The sequence below is a fragment of the Pristiophorus japonicus genome, chromosome 17 (genome assembly GCF_044704955.1).
Source record: "Pristiophorus japonicus isolate sPriJap1 chromosome 17, sPriJap1.hap1, whole genome shotgun sequence".
In the NCBI taxonomy this organism is placed as follows: domain Eukaryota; kingdom Metazoa; phylum Chordata; class Chondrichthyes; family Pristiophoridae; genus Pristiophorus; species Pristiophorus japonicus.
This window is the reverse complement of record NC_091993.1, coordinates 120,238,027-120,260,397: the sequence shown is the minus strand read 5'-3', so window position 1 is coordinate 120,260,397 and position 22,371 is coordinate 120,238,027.

Genomic DNA, 22,371 nt, shown 5'->3' with positions numbered 1-22,371 from the left:
TTTTCTTTTTCCCCCCCGCTCTGCAAAACCATTCGCTCACATAAAGAGACCTCTTCTGGCAGAGTGCAACCACCCATTTCACATTCAAAGGCACCTGCGACCCTTTATCTCTGTGTAGTGGAATATTTAAAGTACGCACTCACCAGGTCTGGGTTCGAAGATTCAAGTAGTCTTTATTTTTCACCGGTGGGGAGCCAGCCTGCTGGTTGTCTGTAGCCAGGCTTCTCCAATAATACAAAGTTCCAAACAACCTTTTATACACTTAATGATGCATGTCAGCCTCGTGCACGCCCCCCCCCCCTCGTGCCGTTTAATTGGTCCAAAGCCCGCGTGCACAATTGCTGATTGACATCCCCTTTCACGTCACACAATCATTGGCCTATGTCTCATACCAGATGGAGTTTTTCCAATGTGTCACTTTCGACCCCTTACCCTGTTTAGCTGCCCCTCTGGGCCTCCTGTGGGTCAACAGTTTGGCCTCCTGTGATTGTGCTCCAGTTACACAGCTTGTAAAGTTGACCCCTACGAAAGCCCTTTTTAGTTCCGAGATCCATTCTTAACCCTTTGATTATAGCTGAGCTCAAAGTCCCACTTCACTCTGTTAGATTCAATAACTGTAATTCACTTACTAATAACCCTGTGTGACGTCAGCGACTCGAAGATTAGGCTTTGAGGGAATTTGAGGCCGTTTTCTCATCTGCAAGATGGCACCTCCACAGGAACGGCTGAGGCTCTTTTCTCTCAAAGAGAAGGCCAAGGGGTGTCCTCCGAGGCCTTTAAGATTATCAAATGGTTTAATAGGGTAGCCATAGAGAAAATGCCTCCACTTGTGGGCGGAGTCGAAAACTAGTGGTCATAAATATAAGATGGTCGCTAATAAATCCAACAGGGAATTCAGGAGAAATGCCGTTACTCAGAGTGGTGAGGATGTGGAATGTGTGACCACAGAGGGTGGTTGAGGCGATTGACATAGTTACATTTAAGAGGAAGCTCGATGATAAACATGAGGGAGAAAGGAATGGAAGGTTATGCTGATAGGGTGAGATGAAGAGGGGTGGGATGAGGCTCGTGTGGAGCATAAACACCGGCACGGACCCGTTGGGCCCAATGGCCTGTTTCTGTGATGTAGACTCTGTGAGGGGGCCATTGAGCCCGACTGCCTGCCCCTCTTCCGCAGTTACATCCGAGCCAGGATGACCCTGGAGATGGAGCATGCGGTGTCCACCGGTACACCCGTGGCCTTCCGCCAGAGGTGGGTGCCGGAGGGAATGGAGTACATCATCACCCCTGGCAACCAAATTTAAATTTGACTGTTTAAAGTTTAATTTGTTTAAATTGTCGGTTTTAGTGCCTCTTTAATAAGGGGGCGTTTGATTTACATTTGTTTTACGGATACACCAAAATCGTTGTAGACTCTATGTAATTCTATACTGGAATAATCCAACCTGGGGTGATGTCCAATTGATGATGATAACATTCAATATACAAAAGGCACCCACAGTGCATGACATGTTATTTATTTAATGAACAGACGGTATTGGATTGGTTAGTTTACTTGATTTAATTATCAGAATTGCTTCTTTTGAAGTGAAACAAGCTGGTTTATTCAATTGTGAAGATTGTTCAATCCACATGGAAACTTTTCGCATCTTCCTGGATGTTCAACACCATGTTTGCGACATCTGTTTACTATTGCTAGTTGTAGCAAGGTTTGAAGTATTGATGTGGCCTGGCACTCTGCCCAACAAGGAGCTAACAGAAAGAAAGACATTTCTATAGCGCCTTTCATGACCTCAGGACGTCCCCAATCACTTCACAGCCAATGAAGTGCTTTTGAAGTGTATTCGCTGTTGTAATGCAGGAAACACAGCAGCCAATTTGCGCACAGCAAGCTCCCACAAACGCTAATGTGATAATGACCAGATAATCTGTTTTAGCAATGTTGGTTGAGGGATAAATATTGGCCAGGACATCGGGGATAACTCCCCTGCTCTTCTTTGAAATAGTGCCATGGGATCTTTTACGTCCACCTGAGAGGGCAGATGGGGACTCGGTTTAACGTCTCATCCAAAAGACAGCACCTCCGACAGTGCAGCACTCCCTCAGTATTGCACTGGAGTGTCAACCTGAATTTTGCGTTCAAATCTCCAGAGTGGGACTTGAACCCACAACCTTCTGCCTCAGATGTGAGAGTGCTAGGTACTGAGCCGTGGCTAACACCATGCAACAACAACAACTTGTATTTATATAGCGCCTTTAACCTAGTGAAACATTCCAAGGCGCTTCACAGGAGTGTTATGAGATTAAAAATTGACATCGAGCCGCATAAGGTGACCAAAAGCTTGGTCAAAGAGGTAGGTTTTAAAGAGCAAATTGAAGGAGGGTAGAGAGGTAGCGAGGTTTAGGGAGGGAGTTCCAGAGCTTAGGGCTTAAGCAGCTGAAGGCACGGCCACCGATGGTGGAGCGATTATAATCAGGGATGCTCAAGAGAGCAGAATTAGAGGAGTGCAGACATCTCGGGGGGGGGGGGGGGGAAATGTGTGGCTGGAAGACATTAGAGATAGGGAGGGGCGAGGCCATGGAGGGATTTGAAAATAATGAGAATTTTGAAATCGAGGCGTTGCTTAACTGGGAGCCAATGTAGGTCAGCGAGCACAGGGGGTGATGGGTGAGCGGGATTTGGTGCGAGTTAGGACATGGGCAGCCGAGTTTTGGATCACCTCTCGTGTACGTAAGGTAGAATGTGGGAGGCCATCCAGGAGTGCGTTGGAATAGTCATGTGTAGAGGTAACAAAGGCATGGGTGAGGGCTTCAGCAGCAGATGAGCGGCGGAGTCGGGCGATGTTACGGTGGGGGTTTGTGGGACTAGAGGCGATTACAGAAGTGTTGATTTTGACTGATTAAAAACAGGAGTTTTAAATACAAACATTTCTTCAAAGACAAGTTACTTTGGTCAAAACTCATCCTATTTGATCGTAAGCAAATAATTTTGAGTGGGAGAAGATGAAAGGAGATTGAATAGACCATGCTATTACTAGAGCTTTGTTCCACATTTATCAAAGTCTCTTATAATCAGTCAAAAACCATTCCTAAAGGGTAATTTTCCAATTAGTGAGTTTCTGACTTTTTGTTTATCTCTCTCTCTCTCTCTAGCTATCTCTATTTATCTCTCTATATATTTGCATAGATAGTATTTCCCGCATATTTTGTTCATAGTACGATTTATAGATCCGGTTGCCAATTTTGGCTGGAAATAATCCAGAGAGTTTCATCACATGATGTATTTGCTTCATGGGTTCTTTGTTGAAGAAATGATAGCAACACATTGCAATTAATAACTAGTTGGTTTATGAACAAAGGTCCAACCATCACACAACACATTACCAGTTCATCCACCAGGCTCTCAAATGCATACCTCATCGTGGATCCCCTAAACCCAACTGGCTGGGGTTTTATTGAGTCTTGTGAACATCACATGACTGGCTAAGCCACTCACAATGCAATAGCTCTACAATTCTTTTGTGCTGAAACAAAATAAACAGTAAATCAAAGTGCCCCCTTATTAAAGGGGGGGGGGGGCACTCCAAACACTTTTCAAGTGCCCTTTTTTAGGGTTGTTTTGTTTTTTTGGGGGGGTTTTCTTGTGGGTTTTTTTGTGTTTTTTTTTTTTTAGGACACCGAGAGGCAAATTATACAAATGCCCCCTGACTGGGGGAACATTAAAACCTGGCAATAACACAAATTAAACTTTAAAACATAAATCAAATTATAATTTTATTGCTGGGTGTGATGATGCACTCCAGTCCCTCCGGCGCCCACCTCTTGAACAGCTCTACAACTCTTTTGGGGGGACAAAATAAACAGTTAAATCAAGTGCCCCCCCGATCTGGGGGACACTCCAGACACTTTTCAACTGCCCTTTTTTTTGGGGGGGGGGGGTTTTTGGGGTTTTTTTTGTGATTTTTCTGGGCATTAAAATTATATATTTTACAAGTGCCCCCTATAAAAGAGGAGGGGGACACTAAAACCGGCAATTAAAACAAATTAAACTTTAAAACATATAAAATCAAATTAAAATGTTGTTGCCAGGGGTGACGATGAACTCCAGTCCCTCCGGCGCCCACCTTTCGAACAGCTTTACAAACCTGTGGGGCATGCTTACAGGTGCGTACATTACACTCTCCAACCCCCGTGCTCCTGCCATTGGTCGCCCGACATGTCCGTCCTCGCAGTGTACCACGATCCCACAGCCAACTGGAAAGTGAACAGGCTCCATTACCTGATGGATGAATCCGGAACATCAGTCAAACAGCCTTGTTTCCACTTTTTCCAATTTTATTTTTTTAAACGGCCCTTTCATTTGCCCCCCCCCGCCCACCCTCCACAGGTTACTCACAGCAACATCTGGGCACTCGCTCTTTGATTCCAGAAGAGCAATCTGTTCTGTCGATAGTCTGTAAACCTTTGGTCTGTGATCTGACCTGCCACTTTAAAGGGAGCTTGGAAGCATATCATAAGACCACGTTAAATTTAGCAAGCACGTTGTAAAGTGTGCACCTGCAAGTATGCTCACAGGTTTGTAGAGCTGTTGACTTCCGCCTAGGGAGGGCGGTCAGTCGTTGGTGTGCGTCAGCGCCCAGCTAGCGACTTTCCGTCTTCAGATCCTGCAGAGATACCTTTACGTCGGGCCCCCTCCTAGGTGGCGTGCGCAGGCGACGTATTTCTTCCGCTGGCAGTGCAGTCTCAATTACCACACGCAGTTCCTGTTTGTGAGCCTGGGGGGCGTCAGGACCGCCGCCCAGGGGCTGCCTGTCTTTTACCAGGAACTCATCAAAGTCTGGAACAGAGTTGCCACCAAGCGCAGCTCTCCACCGTCTGGAGTGGCGGCTGTCCTGCAGGAGCCACTGCTCAGGAATCCGTACCTCCACGACCGCGGTTTTAGGTGGCAGGCAGAAGAGAGGGCTGTGACTGGTGAGGTGACCAGGGTCAGGGACCTGCTCGATGGCGGAGGAGCGGGCTGGATGGCGCCAGACGTGTGGCACGGCGCCTAAACTGGGCCGACGTCCGCCGCGCGGCCGATGCCATCGAGTCGCTAAAAACAGCTCTGGGCCCTGACTCCGTTAGGTGTGTCGAGGAGGCTCAAGCACGTGGGGAGATCCCGTCCGAACTGACCCCCGTCCAAACGGAATTCCTCATCGGCGCCAAGCCCCGAAACCTCCCTCTGGAGCCGGCGCCTCACAACTTGAGCCGCCTCAAGGAAATCCCCTCCGTGCCTTTCAGTTCTGCGCGGAGGGGTTTCTTGTACGGTCTGCTCCTACACACACTCAACCTTGCCATCCTCGTCTGCCGTCCGGACACGCCATGGCGTACCATCTTGCCGTCCGGAAGAGGCAAGGGTCCCCGATGGAGTGCACTCGACTCGGGAGTCCTCCCATTATTTATCGGGGACTTGGCCTGGAGGGTGGTGCACGGACCAGTCCCGTGCAATAAATTTTTAAGCCGGTTCACGGGCTCCCAGGCCGCCTGCAATTTCTGCGGTCTGGAAGAGTCCGTGTTCCACGTTTTTATGGAGTGTGCGAGGTTGCATTATTTAAAGGGGCTGCTCCTGAATTTCTGGTTGCACTTCAGTCCCACACTCCTGATCTTTGGGCACCCTGTGCGGAGGGGAGCGGGTGGGTCCGAAGGCCTCCTCGTAGGAATGCTCCTGGGCACGGCCAAGGGTGCCATCAGCCGGTCCAGGCAGCGGGCGGTCGAGGGAGTCATTCAGCTCAAATGCCTGCCTCTCTTCCACGGTTACATCCGAGCCAGGATGTCCCTGGAGTTGGAGCACGCGGTGTCCACCGGTACGCTCGCAGCCTTCCGCGAGAGGTGGGCGCCGGAGGGACTGGAGTGCATCATCACCCCCGGCAACCAAATTTTAATTTCATCATTTAAGGTTGACTTAGAGTTTTATTAATTTGTGTGTTCTCGTATCCTTTTATCTGTTAACCAAAATAGTTGTAGAGCTGTTGAGCTGGGAGTGGCTTAGCCAGTCACGTGATGTTCACAAAACTCAATAAAACCCCAGCCAGTTGGGTTCGGGGGATCCACGATGAGGCAGGTGGTTGTGAGCCTAGTGGATGAACTGGTAATGTGTAGTGTGATTGTTAAACCTTTTGCTAATAAACCAACTCGTTCTTAATCGCAATGTGTTGCTATGAATTCTTAAGCAAAGAACCCATGAAGCAAATACATTACACAGGTCATGGTAAGTGGGGCAATTGCAAGCCACATCTCGACATGGCCAGAGAATTAAAACGGTAGTTTCTATGGAAGGTTTGCTTACGTTGAGTTGCCGACTCTCCAGGATTGGCCTGGAATCTCCAGGATTGGCCTGGAGTCTCCAGGAAATGGAAATTAATCTCCAAGGCACTGCAGCGCACAAAAATCATAGTGCTCGCTTAAAAGAAAGTGTTTTTTCATTTTCTTTCAACACTTCTATTTATTAGTTATAACAATATTGTAGTTGGTGGGGGTGGGGGAGGGGGATAGACTGTTTGACTGACAGTCAAGAACCATCCAATAGGGTAATGAAGAGTCTGCTCGCTTTCCAATTGGCCGTGGGAAGGTGTATTGCCACACGGATGGACGTGTCAGGCGACCAATAGCGGGAGAGTGGAGGCGGGGCAGTTGGAAGTAAGACTTACATTTATATAGTGCCTTTCACGACCGCCGGATATCCCAAAGTGCTTTACAGCCATTACTTTTTGAAGTGCAGTCACTGTGGTCATGTAGGAAACGCAGCAGCCAATTTGCGCACAGCAAGCTCTCACAAACGGCAATAATGACCAAATAATCTGCTTGAGTGATGTTGATTGAGGGATAAATATTGGCTAGGACACCAGGGATAACTCCCCTGCTCTTCTTCAAGATACTGCCATGGGATCTCTTATATCCACCTGAGGGGAGCAGACGGGGCCTCAGTTGAACACTTCATCTGATAGATGGCACCTCCGGCAGTGCAGCACTCCCTCAGTTTTGCACGGGGAGTGTTAGCCTAGATTTTTGTGCTCGAGTCCCTGGAGTGGGACTTGAACCCACAGCCTTCTGACTCAGAGGCAAGGGTGCAACCAAATGAGCCACAACTGACGCTGTTGGAGTAAGGGACTCATTTTAAGAGTGGAAGCAAGTCTTCCTCGATTTTGAGGGGACTGCCTATGATAATGATTTTGCTTCATGGCTTCTTTGCTTAAGAATTCATAGCAACACATAGCTGTTAAGAACTAGTTGGTTTATTGGCAAAAGGTTGAACAATTATACTGCACTTTACCAGTTCATCCATCAGGCTCTTAACCCCCTGCCTCATCGTGGATCCCTCAAACCCAACTGGCTGGGGTTTTATTGAGTCTTGTGAACATCACGTGACTGGTTAAGCCACTCCCAACTCAACAGCTCTACCAATCTGTGAGCATACTCACCGGTGCAGACACCACACCAACCCTCCAGGATTGCCCTGGAATCTCCAGAAATTAAAGATTAATCTCGTGGACACTGCTGTGAGCAACACCCAAGAGAAAAATCATCAGGGCGTTAAACCAATTGTGCCTTTCCTTCATTTCCTTTTAACACTTGCATTTATTAGTTGTAAAAGAAATTGCAGCTGTGGCGGGGAGGGGTGCAAAAGGCTGGCCAACTAGGACTGAGTGGTTGAAGAAACCTCCAGGAATACGTCCAATCAGAGTTGATAACCTTCGTCCCAGTCCGTTCCTATGCCTACGTTCTGAAACCCAATCATATCAGCCCTAACCCACAACAGTTCAAGATGAGACTAAGTGAGAGCTATACAGCTTGGAGCAGGCATCACCTGGTGTTACTGCTGGCTGCTCTTTGTCACTGAACAGATAGACAAAGATTTTTTAGTTTACCTTCAGGGTCACTCAAAAGAATGGAATCTGTTGCCATGGTGACCACTAGGAAATGCCTTGCTGCGTGCGCCCTTTTGCTCTGATACTATGGTACCATGCTGACTGTCGTGGTACAGAGCTAGCCAGCCCCCATTTTACAAAAAGAAAGAAAGACTGACTTGCATTTATATAGCGCCTTTCACGCCCACCGGACGTCTCAAAGCGCTTTACAGCCAATAAAGTACTGTTGGCGTGTAGTCACTGTTGTAACGCGGGGAACGCAGCAGCCAATTTGCGCACTGCAAGATCCCACAAACAGCAATGTGATGATGACCAGATAATCTGTTTTTGTTCTGTTGATTGAGGGATAAATATTGGCCCAGGACACCGGAGAGAACACCCCCTGCTCTTCTTCAAAATAGTGCCATGGGATCTGTTATGTCCACCTGAGAGAGCAGACGGGGCCTCGGTTTAATGTCTCATCCGAAAAATGGCACCTCCGACAGTGCATCACTCCCTCAACACTGCACTGGAGTGTCATATGGAGCACAACAACATATTTGTTTTACAAATGTTTTGGGTCTCGTTACCAGAGGGACGTGTGCCTCAAACAGTAACATTTCTGTAATACATTGTTACATGGTTTTGAATATTGGCTTAAGGTGGCTGTATTTTTTTTGATGTAGATCAAAGAGATCCTGTAAATGATATACCAAACTGTCTGGAAACATCCACATATTCATGTGTCAGGACTGTCTAGCTAGCTGGTTTTCCTCAGTGATGTTACAACAGCAGAAAAAGCTTACAAGAACGATTCCATGGACAAGATGCTTCAGTTACGTGGATAGACTGGAGAAGCTGGGGTGGTTCTCCTTGGAGCAGAGAAGGTTGAGAGGAGATCTATTCGAGGTGTTCAAAATCATGAGGAGTCCAGACAGAGAAGGTAGAGAGAAACTGTTCCCATTGGCGGAAGGGTCGAGAACCAGAGGACACAGATTTAAGGGGATTGGTCGAACAACCAAAGGCGACATGAGGAAAAATGTTTTTGCACAGCGAGTGGTTAGGATCTGGAATGCGCTGCCTGAAAGGACAGTGGAGGCAGATTCAATCGTGGCTTTCAAAAGGGAATTGGATAAGTAGCTGAAGGAAATAAAAATTGCAGGGCTACGGGGAAAGGGCGGGGGAGGGGGACTGGCTGAGGTGCTCTTGCAGAGAGCCGGCACGGGCTCGAATGGCCTCCTTTGATTCTATGAGAGGTGGGTCCACTTGTGGAAACCACACGCAAAGAGTGCTGAAGAGAATCGAAATTCCAACAGTAAAAGGAAAACAGGCTTGCATTTAAATATCTCAATCTCAGGACGTCCCAAAGCGCTTTACAGCCAATGAAGTACTTTAAAGTGCAGTCACTGGTGTAAGGTAGGAAACGCACCAGCCAATTTGCACACAGAAAGATCCCACAAACAGCAATGTGACGATGACATAGAAACATAGAAAATAGGTGCAGGAGTAGGCCATTCGGCCCTTCGAGCCTGCACCGCCATTCAATGAGTTCATGGCTGAACATGCAACTTCAGTACCCCATTCCTGCTTTCTCACCATACCCCTTGATTCCCCTAGTAGTAAGGACTACATCTAACTCCTTTTTGAATATATTTAGTGAATTGGCCTCAACAACTTTCTGTGGTCGAGAATTCCACAGGTTCACCACTGTCTGGGTGAAGAAGTTTCTGTTTTAGCTATGTTGCTTGAGGAGATAACCATAGAAATTTACGGCACAGAAGGAGGCCATTCGGCCCATCGTGTCCATGTCGGCCGACAAAGAGATACCCAGCCTAATCCCACTTTCCAGCTCTTGGTCCGTAGCCCTGTAGGTCACGGCACTTCAAGTACATATCCAAGTCGTTTTTAAATGCAATGAGGGTTTCTGCCTCTACCACCCTTTTCAGGCAGTGAGTTCCAGACCCCCACCCACTCTCTGAGTGAAGAAATTTCCCCTCAAATCCCCTCTAAACCGCCAACCAATTACTTTAAATCTATGCCCGCTGGTTATTGACCCCTCTGCTAAGGGAAATAGGTCCGTCCTATACACTCTATCTAGGCCCCTCATAATTTTATGCATCTCAATTAGGTCTCCCCTCAGCCTCCCCTGTTCCAAAGAAAACAACCCCAGCCTATCCAATCTTTCCTCATAGCTAAAATTCTCCAGTTCAGGCAACAACTTTGTAAATCACCTCTGTATCCTCTCGAGTGCAATCACATCTTTCCTGTAATGTGACCAGAACTGCATGTAGTACTCTAGCTGTGGCCTAACTAGTGTTTTATACAGTTCAAGCATCACCTACCTGATCTTGTATTCTATGCCTTGACTAATCAAGGCAAATATTCTGTATGCCTTCCGAACCACCTGATCTACCTGTCCTGCTACATAGAAACATAGAAAATAGGTGCAGGAGAGGCCATTCGGCCCTTCGAGCCTGCACCGCCATTCAATATGATCATAGCTGATCATGCAACTTCAGTATCCCACTCCCACGTTCTCTCCATACCCCCTGATCCCCTTAGCCGTAAGGGCCACATCTAACTCCCTCTTGAATATATCCAATGAACTGGACTCAACAACTTTCTGTGGTAGAGAATTCCACAGGTTCACCACTCTCTGGGTGAAGAAGTTTCTCATCTCGGTCCTAAATGGCTTACCCCTTATCCTTGTGACCCCTGGTTCTGGACTTCCCCAACATCGGGAATATTGTTCCTGCACCTCACCTGCCCAGTCCCATCATAATTTTATATGTTTCGATGCGACCCCCTCTCATTCTCCTAAATTCCAGTGAGTATAAGCTTGCCGATCCAGTCTTTCTTCATATGTCAGTCCTACCTTCAGGGATCTGTGGACATGCACTCCAAGGTCCCTCTATTCCTCTACACTTCTGTGTCCTACCATTTATTGTGTATTCCCCTCGCCTTGTTAGCCCTCCCCAAATGCATTACCTCACACTTCTCCGGATTGAATTTCATTTGCCACTGTTCTGTCCGCCTGGCTGATCCATTGATATCTTCCTGCAGTCTATAGCCGATATAAGTATCAGCCAGGACATTGGGGTAAACTCATGAGATCGTTCACATCCATCTGAGAGGCTCGGTTCAATATCTCATCCGAAGGACGGCACCTCCGACAGTGCAGCACTACCTCAGCACTGCACTGGAGTGTCCGACGAGAAATGTGCTCAGGTCTCTGGAGTGGGACTTGAACCCACAACCTGCTGACTCAGAGGTGAGCATGCTACCCACTGAGCCACAGCTGACACCGGAGTAGGAACCTATCAGAGTAATTTTAGACATCGACTGACCCATGCAATTAGACGTTCTGACTTTAGTGCAGATTTTCAGCGTTCATGATTTTTTTAATTCCCCGGGGTGAAGGAAAGTAAATGACAGTCATTAAATTAAGCACATGCCACTTTTTCATACTTAATGTTACCACACAGACTGTCAGCATTTACTGACCTTTCAACTCCAACGCTGTCTGCATGGTTTTCAGACACAGTCATCAGCAGAAAAAGACCAATTTTTGCATTAAATATCCATTTGCATTTTCTCCTCATTGAATAAATGCTTTTCATATTTCCATCATTCGCCCACCAAGGATTTGTGTGGAGACATTACAAATAGGTTTTGATTTAATTTTCGCTATCCTGTTGACTGACATCTTCATCAAAGCTCATTATCTGTCACTGTTCGCTTCACTCAGACTAAGGGCTCGAAATTGCGTATCGCCGGGCGAAAAGGATTTGCAGCTGACGGGAACTTCCGCTTTCGCGCTCCAAGAGGGAAAAGGAGCGCTAAATCAAGCGCTCACCACTTCCCTCAGAGCGCTAAAGTGTGTGAAAGGGGCGGTAGCGGTTGAGCGCTGAGCAGTGTCCCGTGCAGCGCTCCCATCAGTACAGGCTCCTTCCCTCGCTTACAGGGAATGGTCAGTGCTGGGTTCAATCAATCTTCATACCTCTGTGGGGCCATGGTACCTGCGCTCGGTGCGTAAGAGCCCCAAGCCCTCTAAGAGAGTCATCATCATAGGCAGTCCTTCGAAACGAGGATGACTTGCTTCCATGCTGAAAACGGATGAGTTCACAGGTGTTTCAATGATACGCCGGATCCCAAGCTACATCCTGAAGGGTGAAAGATGCCCTGTGTGTGGATTCTTTAACATGTGGTGGCTGTTGCACCCCAGCCATCACAGAGCTCGGTCTTGGTCCAGTGGCAAGGGTTAACCAAGACGACTGGTGACCAGCTCTGTTGCACGCACCTAGTGCGCCCACATATCGCAGTGTGAGCTGGGCCCGTGCTGCCCCTGGGCCCTCGCCTCTTCTGGGCCCCGGTCACATCCCTCTACAAACTCTTGCCGCTCCTTCGCCCCGACCTTGCCGCTCCTGCTGTACCTACCCACACTGCAGTCAGCCATCGCCCTCCTGCAGCAGCACGCGCTGCTCCCTGCAGTGGTATGCCACCGCACGTTGCTCCCTCTAATGGCTGATAGTCTTGCAGGCCGGCACTGCGACGATTTCCGGGCCAGGCCGGGCTGCCGCACACTGCTCTCTCTAGGAGAGTGCAGGGCTGATGAATCGTAGAGTGCAAAAAAGCCACCATAAGACACCAGACCTAAGAACATAAGAAATAGGAGCAGGAGTAGGCCATTTGGCCCCCCGAGCCTGCTCCGCCATTCAGTAAGCCTCAACTCCATTTACCCATCCACTCCCCATAACCCTTGACTCCCTATTGATTGGGGATATTAAAACATTTTGCCCTACCAGCCACAGCAGAGTAGGTAGGGCTTTAAGAGTCTCTGAATAAGTGATATTTTGGAAACCAGGCAAAACCGCAGTGAGATCGGTGCGGGCAAGGGGAGCAGTTGCCCACAGCATCAATTGCAAAAGTACGAGTTCCCTTTAAGACAGAAGAGCCAACAAGACCACTGTGCCTTGCAGACTTGTCCATCTGAGAGGGATAGGGAGCAGCTGGAGCAATATTCCTGCTCTCTGGCCGCAGTCCCATATTTACTGGGACCTTAATGAGCTGAGCATACTGGAGATGCCTCGTTGGGCATCAGCACTCAATGCCCAGCAGTGCTGTGGGCACTGAACATTGCATTATCCTCCCCGTAGAGTCAAAACCAGGGGTCCCAGCACCATTCACTCGGGGACACCAGTTACCACTATCTGCATTACCAAGAATTATCCCACGTTATTCTGTATTATTACTTTTTTTTAACATATACATCCTTGTGTAATCTTTTTCCCGATTGTTATAAAGAGTGGAAATAATAAAGTCTCTGTAATGAAATAAAGGTGGCTCTGCACTAACAAGGTCAGTTCATCACTGCTTCCAGCTAACGCCAACAAGGTGACAGGTTTGTCAAATGAAAGGAGTCTTGGGAATCGAACAGAATTCAAAGTTGCCAAACACTTAACGGCAGCTCCAAGCTTAAAAAGTGGAGTGGAATGGATGCATTTAATTTAATACCGCCAGTGCATCATTTTGCTGCAGGTATTATATAATTAAGCAGCATCACTTACTCCCAAATCTAACCATTCCAGGAAGTAGTCATGGATGCTGAAGTGGCGTATTTGAAATAAGCACTCGACACCAGGTCTGTGTTCGAAGATTCAAGCAGTCTTTATTCGCACCGTTGTGGGTCTAGCCAGGTCACTGTCCGATGATGCGTAGTTTCAAACAACCTTTTATACACTTAAACATACCTGCTCAACCTCGTGCACGATCCTCTGGCACAACCTGATTAGTTTAAAGCCCGCGTGCACAGTGACTGGTCAATTTCTTTCCGCGTCACATAACGTCACTCGCCTCTGTTTTCTGCCTGGCTCGCGTAATATTAAGGTACCGCCTTCATAACCGAAGAAGCAAGTGCATGACTGATGTGACCACAATCTATTGTCGTTAGCCTGACCTTTGCTCAGGCCAGACGGTATCCCGTTAAAGGTTCACTTCTGCCCCATTGTTCTGCTTTCCTACCCTCCTGGGTCCCTTGTGGTTCCATTTCTAAGTCATGCAGCTTACCTCGGCTAGTTATTGCAAAGTGAGTTCTCAGGTGACTGTACAGTCCAATACGGGAATTACAGTCTTTGTCACAGGTGGGACAGGCAGTGGTTGAAGGAAAGGGTGGGTGGGGTTTGCCGCATGCTCCTTCCGCTGCCTGCGCTTGTTTTCTGCATGCTCTCGGCGACAAGACTCGAGGTGCTCAGTGCCCTCCCTGATGCTCTTCCTCTACTTTGGGCGGTCTTTGGCCAGGGACTCCCAGGTGTTGGTGGGAATGTTGCACTTTATCAAGGAGGCTTTGAGGGTGTCCTTGAAACATTTCCTCTGCCCACCTGGGGCTCGCTTGCCGTGTAGAAGTTCTGAGTAGAGCACCTGCTTTGGGAGTCTTGTGTCGGGCATGCGGACGATGTGGCCCGCCCAGCGGAGCTGGTCGAGTATTGTCAGTGCTTCAATGCTGGCGATGTTGCCTGATCGAGAACACTGACCTTGGTGCATCTATCCAACCAGGGGATTTGCAGGATCTTGCGGAGACAGCATTGGTGCTATTTCTCCAGCGATTTGAGGTGTCTACTGTATATGGTTCACGTCTCTGAGCCATATAGGAGGGCGGGTATCGCTACAGCCCTGTAGATCATAAGCTTGGTGCCAGATGGGCGACCGAAGGCTGCGCTGGCGCACTGGAGGCGGTGTTGGACCTAGTCATCGATGTCTTCCCTTGCTGATAGTAGGCTCCCGAGGTATGGAAAGTGGTCCACATTGTCCAAGGCCGAGCCGTGGATTTTGATGACCGGGGTGGTAGTGCTGCGTGGCAGAGTTAGGTTGGTGGAGAACCTTTGTCTTACGGATGTTTAGTGTAAGGACCATGCTTTTGCATGCCTCGGTGAAGATGTTGACAATGGCTTGGAGTTCAACCTCTGATGAATGTGTGCAGACTCGAGCATCGTTCGCGTACTGTAGTTCGATGACCGAGAATAGACATAGAACCATAGAAACATAGAAAATAGGTGCAGGAGTAGGCCATTCGGCCCTTCGAGCCTGCACCGCCATTCAATGAGTTCATGGCTGAACATGCAACTTCAGTACCCCATTCCTGCTTTCTCGCCATACCCCTTGATCCCCCGAGTAGTAAGGACTACATCTAACTAACTTTTTGAATATATTTAGTGAATTGGCCTCAACAACTTTCTGTGGTAGAGAATTCCACAGGTTCACCACTCTCTGGGTGAAGAAGTTTCTCCTCATCTCGGTCCTAAATGGCTTACCCCTTATCCTTAGACTGTGACCCCTGGTTCTGGACTTCCCCAACATTGGGAACATTTAGAATGGGACAGTCTTGGATCTAGCCTGGAGGCGGCGGATGTTGAACAGGTTCCCACTGTTTGGAAGTTTGCTGTAAGCTGTTTGACTGCCGTGTTTCCTACATTACAACAGTGACTACACTCCAAAAGTATTTCATTGGCTGTAAAGCGCTTTGAGATGTCCGGTGGTCGTGAAAGGGGCTATATAAATGCAAGTCTTTCTTTTTTTTTAATAAGTGCTAAATAATATATACAAGACTCTTAACTACCCTAGTGGCTCACCACCACCTTCTCAAGGGCAATTAGGGATGGGCAATAAATGCTGGCCCTGATGGTGATGCCCACATCCCATGAACATATAAAAAAATCTTTATTTTTCAAAGAAGAGCGAATGCTCAGTTTCAATGACCTGTGTGCAGGGGAATAAGAATATAAGATATAGGAGCAAGAGTAGGCCATATGGCCCCTCGAGTCTGCTCTGCCATTTAATACGATCATGGCTGATCCGATCATGGACTCAGCTCCACTTCCCCACCCGTTCCCCATAACCCCTTAATCCTTTATCAGTTAAGAAACTGTCTATCTCTGTCTTAAATTTATTCAATGTGCCAGCTTCCACAGCTCTCTGAGGCAGCGAATTCCACAGAATTTCTACCCTCAGAGAAGAAATTCCTCCTCATCTCAGTTTTAAATGGGCGGCCCCTGATTCTAAGATTATGCCCTCTAGTTCTAGTCTCCCCTATCAGTGAAAACATCCTCTCTGCATCCACCTTGTCAAGCCCCCTCATAATCTTATACGTTTTGATAAGATCACCTCTCATTCTTCTGAATTCCAATGAGTAGAGGCCCAACCTACTCAACCTTTCCTCATAAGTTAACCCCCTCATCTCTGGAACTAACCTAGTGAACTTTCTCTGAACTGCCTCCAAAGCAAGTATATCCTTTCTTAAATATGGAAACCAAAACTGTACGCGGTATTCCAGGTGTGGCCTCACCAATACCCTATATAACTGTAGCAAGCCTTCCCTGCTTTTATACTCCATTCCCTTTGCAATAAAGGTCAAGATTCCATTGGCCTTCCTGATCACTTGCTGTACATGATTCTAACCTCCTGGCTTAAGGTCGTAAAGAACTGGTTTACAATTGTGGTACACTCAGAAAATATTTCCCCCTCCCCCACTTCCACCCACATTCCCACTGCTTTCCTCCTCTCTGTTTCTGATCATTTTATAAATATTTTATGTTCAAATACTGACATAATTGGGGAAACCTAGTCTGGAGGAGTTGCTGAGCCCAATAGAATAAGGGAGTTACATTATCGTCAATTAGGGATGTAATAATTAGATAATGGCACTTCCTCCACTGATTTACCAACACTTACTACTGACATAAAAATAAATCCACAAAAAAAAAATCTAGAAATAGAGAAGGAGAAAATGAATAGGGCTAGAAATTCATCTACTCACTGCTGTACCGTAGCACTATGAAATAGCGGCTGCCGTTCTTTCACCAGCTGCCGCGTGAGTAATATAGGAAACATAGCAAGTTACGCACAGCAGAGTCCCTCAGACAGCAAGGAGAAGAATCACCAAGGCTTATTTGTCACTACCCTATGTGACCATTAGACAAAAAAAGGGAAAATGAAACATAGAAAATAGGTGCAGGAGTAGGTCATTCGGCCCTTCGAGCCCGCACCACCATTCAATAAGATCATGGCTGATCATCACCTCAGTACCCTTTTCCTGCTTTCTCTCCATACCCCTTGATCCCTTTAGCCGTAAGGGCCACATCTAACTCCCTCTTGAATATATCCAATGAACTGGACTCAACAACTCTCTGCGGTAGAGAATTCCACAGCTTAACAACTCTGAGTGAAGAAGTTTCTCCTCATCTCAGTCCTAAATGGCTTACCCCTTATCCTCAGACTGTGTCCCCTGGTTCTGGACTTCCCCAACATTGGGAACATTCTTCCTGCATCTAATCTGTCCAGTCCCGTCAGAATTTTATATGTTTCTATGCAATCCCCTCTCATCCTTCTAAACTCCAGTGACTACAGGCTCAGTCGATCCATATGTCAGTCCTGCCATCCCGGGAATCAGTCTGGTGAACCTTCGCTGCACTCCCTCAATAGCAAGAACGTCCTTCCTCAGATTAGGAGACCAAAACTGTACACAATGAAGGAAGAGAGAAGGCAACAGGGCGGATTTTCCGGTCCTTTGCGCTCCGTTTTTCACCCTGGAGCGGTGGCAATGGCGGCGGTGAGGTCTTCTGGGGCAGGGCGGTCAGCCTCCAGCGCCTCGCGGGGGTTTTCAGGGCCGGTTTTGCGGCTGCGCGGAGCAGCATCGCCCGGAAGAGCTGCGCCGGTGTGCAGTGTCCCTGGTTGCGACACTGGCTTCTTTTTGACTCCCGCCCAACCCTTATGCCGCGCAGCGCAGCGCGCCCCGCAGTGACCGCCTGGGAAATTGGGCAGTCCAACCTAAGTAATGCCGTCCTAAGGCAAGTGTGATTGTTTTTTTTTTTAGTAATTTCTTTGCGATTTATGTTGTGGTGGCGTGGGCTGTGTATTGGGAATGTTTTTGTGGGGGGGGGGGTTTCAGGGTTCCGGCCCCCAGGCTTCGCTCAGAGTGTTCCCGGCCCGACTCTTGAGCTCGACATTTTCCAACGCCAACACCCAAGAGTGGTGTACAACGCCTCCCGTAACGTTGCGCCCCACACTCGGGGCCCAGTTGCCCAATTTTGCTGACTGAGGCGCAAACTCTACCACCCCGCCGCCATTACCGCCCCAAAATCGTCAAAGCCGAAAATCCGGCTCAAAAGGAAATGGAAGGTGCGGTGAAGAAGAAAGGGTTAAAAACTGGAAGACAATCCAGAGAAACGGGATGTGTTTTACGGACTACCATTGCAGAAGTAGTCTTGCCTCCCTGTCGCCCTTGAGTTGCAAGTTTGCAATATTGCAAATCTCTATTAAGTAAAAAACCTATTAGTCTCTCGCTGTTCAAGTATAGGCCCAATTACTTAAATGATGAAGAAAAAAGATATTTGATTTAGCAAATGACTGACACTGCATCTGATCTTGAGTTATTACCGCATTGGAGATGATTTATCTTTTTAATGAGATTAGGCACCTTCCCCAAACACCACAATAACTTACTGCAAGAATAATGAAGCATCAGGCCTGTACAATGCACAGTAGATAGCTGTCCCTGGACCTGTCTTTATTTTGGAAGTAAGAAACAAAAGGTATCCCATGCCCGATAGAGATCATTAGGATTGCAGTTTTGCACAGGAATACAATCGAAAGGTGGGTAAGGAAAGGATGGTGCAATGAATCTGGAATTTAAGCAGCATCTCAACAAGTTTCACACATTACAACAGTGGCAGCACTTCAAAATGTACTTCATTGCCTGTAAAGCGCTTTGAGATGTCCAGTGGTCGTGAAAGGCGCGATATAAATCCAATCTGCTTTTTCATCTCGATATAGCAATGCACTAAACATTTCAGGTTGGGAAAATGTATTGACATTCTGTGTGCCTTGTTATGATGCCAATACAATAACAACAACAACAATTTGTATTTATATAGCGCCTTTAACGTAATGAAACGTCCCAAGGTGCTTCACAGGAGTATTATGAGACAATGAATTTGACACCGAGCCACAAAAGGAGAAATTAGGGCAGGTGACCAAAAGCTTGAGGTAGGTTGTCAGGAGTGTCTTAAAAGGAGGAGAGAGAGGCAGAGAGCTTTAGGCAGGCAATTCCACAGCTTGGGGCCCAGGCAACAGAAGGCACGGCCACCAATGTTTGAGAAATTATAATCAGGGATGCTCAAGAGGGCAGAATTAGAGGAGCACAGACCTCTCGGTGGAGGGGGGGCGGGGAGCTGGTGGAGATTAGAGATGGGAGGGGGGCTGGAGGAGATTACAGAGATAGGGAGGGGCGAGGGCCATGGAGAGATTTGTAAACCAGGATGAGAATTTTGAAATCGAGGCATTGCTTAACTGGGAGCCAATGTAGGTCAGCGAGCACAGGGGTGATGGGTGAGCGGGACTTGGTATGAGTTTGGACAGGGGGCAGCCGAGTTTTGGATCACCTCTAGTGTACATAGGGTAGAATGTGGGAGGCCGGCCAGTAGTGCGTTGGAAGAGTCAAGTCTAGAGGGGTAACAAAGGCATGGATGAGAACTTCAGCAGCGGATGAGCTGAGACAAGGGGCGGAGACAGGCGATGATACGGAGGTGGAAATCGGCGGTCTTAGTTATGCCGCGGATATGTGGTCAGAAGTTCATTTCAGGGTCAAATATGATGCCAAGATTGCGAACGATCTGGTTCAGCCTCAGTTAATATTCTCTTCAGTACAGATGGTGCCTTTCCATCAATACTTCTTAAATGGAAACTCGAGCCTGCTTTTAAAAAGAAAGGAAAAAAAATAGTTGCATTTATGTAGTGCCTTTCATGACCACTCGAAGCATTTTGCAGCCAATGAAGTACTTTTGAAGTGTAGGAAAGGCAGCAGCCAATTTGCGCACAGCAAGCTCCCAGAAACAGCAATGACCAAATAATCTGTTTTTAGGATGTTGGTTTGAGGGATAAATTTTGACCCCAGGACGTGCTGAAGACGTGAAAGCAACTACAAGTTCACAGTACTGTGAAATATTCTCGAACATTCATTTACATATTTAAAAAAAAATATTGGCCCTGAAATTCCAGCCTCCCTGGGTCTGTACGGAGTTCCTACGGACCCGGGAAGGCATCGGAAATGCTGGTCTCCAGCACGCAATGCACATGCGCTGGAAACCTGCATTTCCAATCTGTCAAGTTTCTGGCTTGGCAGGTCTTGCACATATCGGGAGCGAGGACACTTGTAAGTGAAAATTTCCAATACTTGCGCTTACAAATGTCCTCAAAAACCTTGTGCCTGAAAAAGCAGGCGCAAGTGTTTTAAAAAAACACAAAAATAGCTAAAAAATAAAGTTATTAAAACATATATAATCATTAAAAACCCTCCCCACGGTAAGTTTAATTTAAAAAAAAAACTTTTTTTAAAAATCGGACAATTATTTTTTTTGTAAAGACATTAATAACTAATTTAACTTAATGTAGTGTAATTATTTTCTATTTTTTATTAGTGTTTTGGGTGTTTGGGCTCTATCACAATCATAGTAATAGGAGTTTAGGACCCTGAGGAACTCCTATTACTATGATATCTTACCTGATTGGCTGCCCAGAGCCATGTGACGCCAGCTCCAGCACTGCACACGTCCACACGTGCACGCGCTGCGACTGCCAATCGAAGGAGGCCACAGGCTCGGGAGTGCGGACGTGGGCAGCAGCTTAAGGCAAGTGCGTAATTTTTTCTCTAAAATGCCCGCGGGAAGGCCAAACTGGAATTTCAGGGCCATTGGCTTTTTCTTTGACATAAACAAGAAGTGAAGATTGAGCTTGGGTTGGCAAAGTGAGGTCATCAGAGATTTACACTCAAACCCTGGCTAAACGGAGGGGATGACAATCCCCTCCATCGAAGGATATCGACTTTCAACAGTCCTAGCCGCATTACAGTTGGCATGAGTCCACAGGATGCAGCTGTTAACTAAATACCAATTAATGCAGAATCATGGGCAATCTCTCTTGGGGGGGATGTGCCATATTGCAGGAAATGGAAATGTCATGGTGCTGCAGGAGAGAGTATTCTTCTGAGTTGGGTTCAGGGTCTTTGTGGGACGAGAGAGAAGCAGCTTCACTCTGCATCTCAGTGTGCTATATTTAACCTGAGAGGAGGAGATGGGAGAGGGAAGGAGGGAGTGATGGAAGGAAGGCGGGAGTGATGGAATGAGTGACAGAAGGAAGGAGTGTTGGTGTGACTTTTGAAGTGTAGTCACTGTTGTAATGTAGGAACTGAAAAAGGGGAAAGTGTCCCATTCTCATCGAGCAACGTCCCACACTTTGAGGAGCACAAATAAAACAACCCCAGAAATTCTTAACTGGGTTAGAAAAAGGGGACTGTTGCCTCAAACAATGTATCGTACAGTGTTTTCTTCTCCTCCTCCTCCTCCTGAATGTCTCAACTCAATGGGCCGCAATTGCCTCCTGGTACATTGCTCAGTAGCCGCTCTTCATGTGTAATCCTAGTATGTTGACATGCAAGCACAATCCCATTGCCACCTGGTGCCTACATGTTCAACAATCCAGGTGCAGGAACATTGGCCGATTTTGGGCTCCCTTACCCTGTGGTGCTGAGCATTATAGTTGCCGACTACGTACCCTGGTTAAGATCAGCTCATCAACATCATACTTTACATCCTTTTGGTCTGTATGGCTCGGGTCCAATATTAAAGAAAGACTTACATTTATATAGCACCTTTCACGACCACCGGACGTCTCAAAGCACTTTACAGCCAATGAAGTATTTTTTGAAGTGTAGTCACTGTTATAATGCAGGAAACGCGGCAGCCAATTTGCACACAGCAAGCTCTCGCACACAATGTGATAATGACCAGATAAACTGTTTTTGCTATGTTGATTGAGGGATAAATATTGGCCATGACACCAGGGCTAACTCCCCTGCTATTCATCGAAATAGTGCCACGGGATCTTTTACGTGGACCCGAGAGGGCAGACGGGGCTTCGATTTAACGTCCTGTCCGAAAGACGGCACCTCCAACAGTGCAGCACTCTCTCAACACTGCACTGGGAGTGTGTGCCTAGATAACCTAGAGAGCTGGCTGGAGCGGAGCTCACCTCTGACAAAAGTTAGGTCCTGCAAGGAATTCAGGGCCAGAGTCGTCATCTGGACCAGTTTTGATTGCCATGGGGGGGGGGAGGCGGTGGCGGGGGCGGGGGTGCGGAAGAGGAATTCCCAGATTTTTTTCCCCCTCAAATCGGCCTGGGTTTTTAATCTGGTTTTTCGCCTCTGCCAGCAAATTTTGGGGTGGGATGGAGAGCGAGCCACAATTGTGTGGGACAGGCTGGATGGGCCAGAGAGTCTTTCCCTGCCCGTCATTGTTCCTGTGTAACCCACATTGTTCTGATTTTTTGTGGGTCGTTAAAAATATAATGGTGTGGATTTCTCAAAGCACTCAACAAAAGCTGCATCTGGGAATAAAGTACTTCGATTTACAAGAATGGAGCCAGAGTCCCAATGAACATAAGA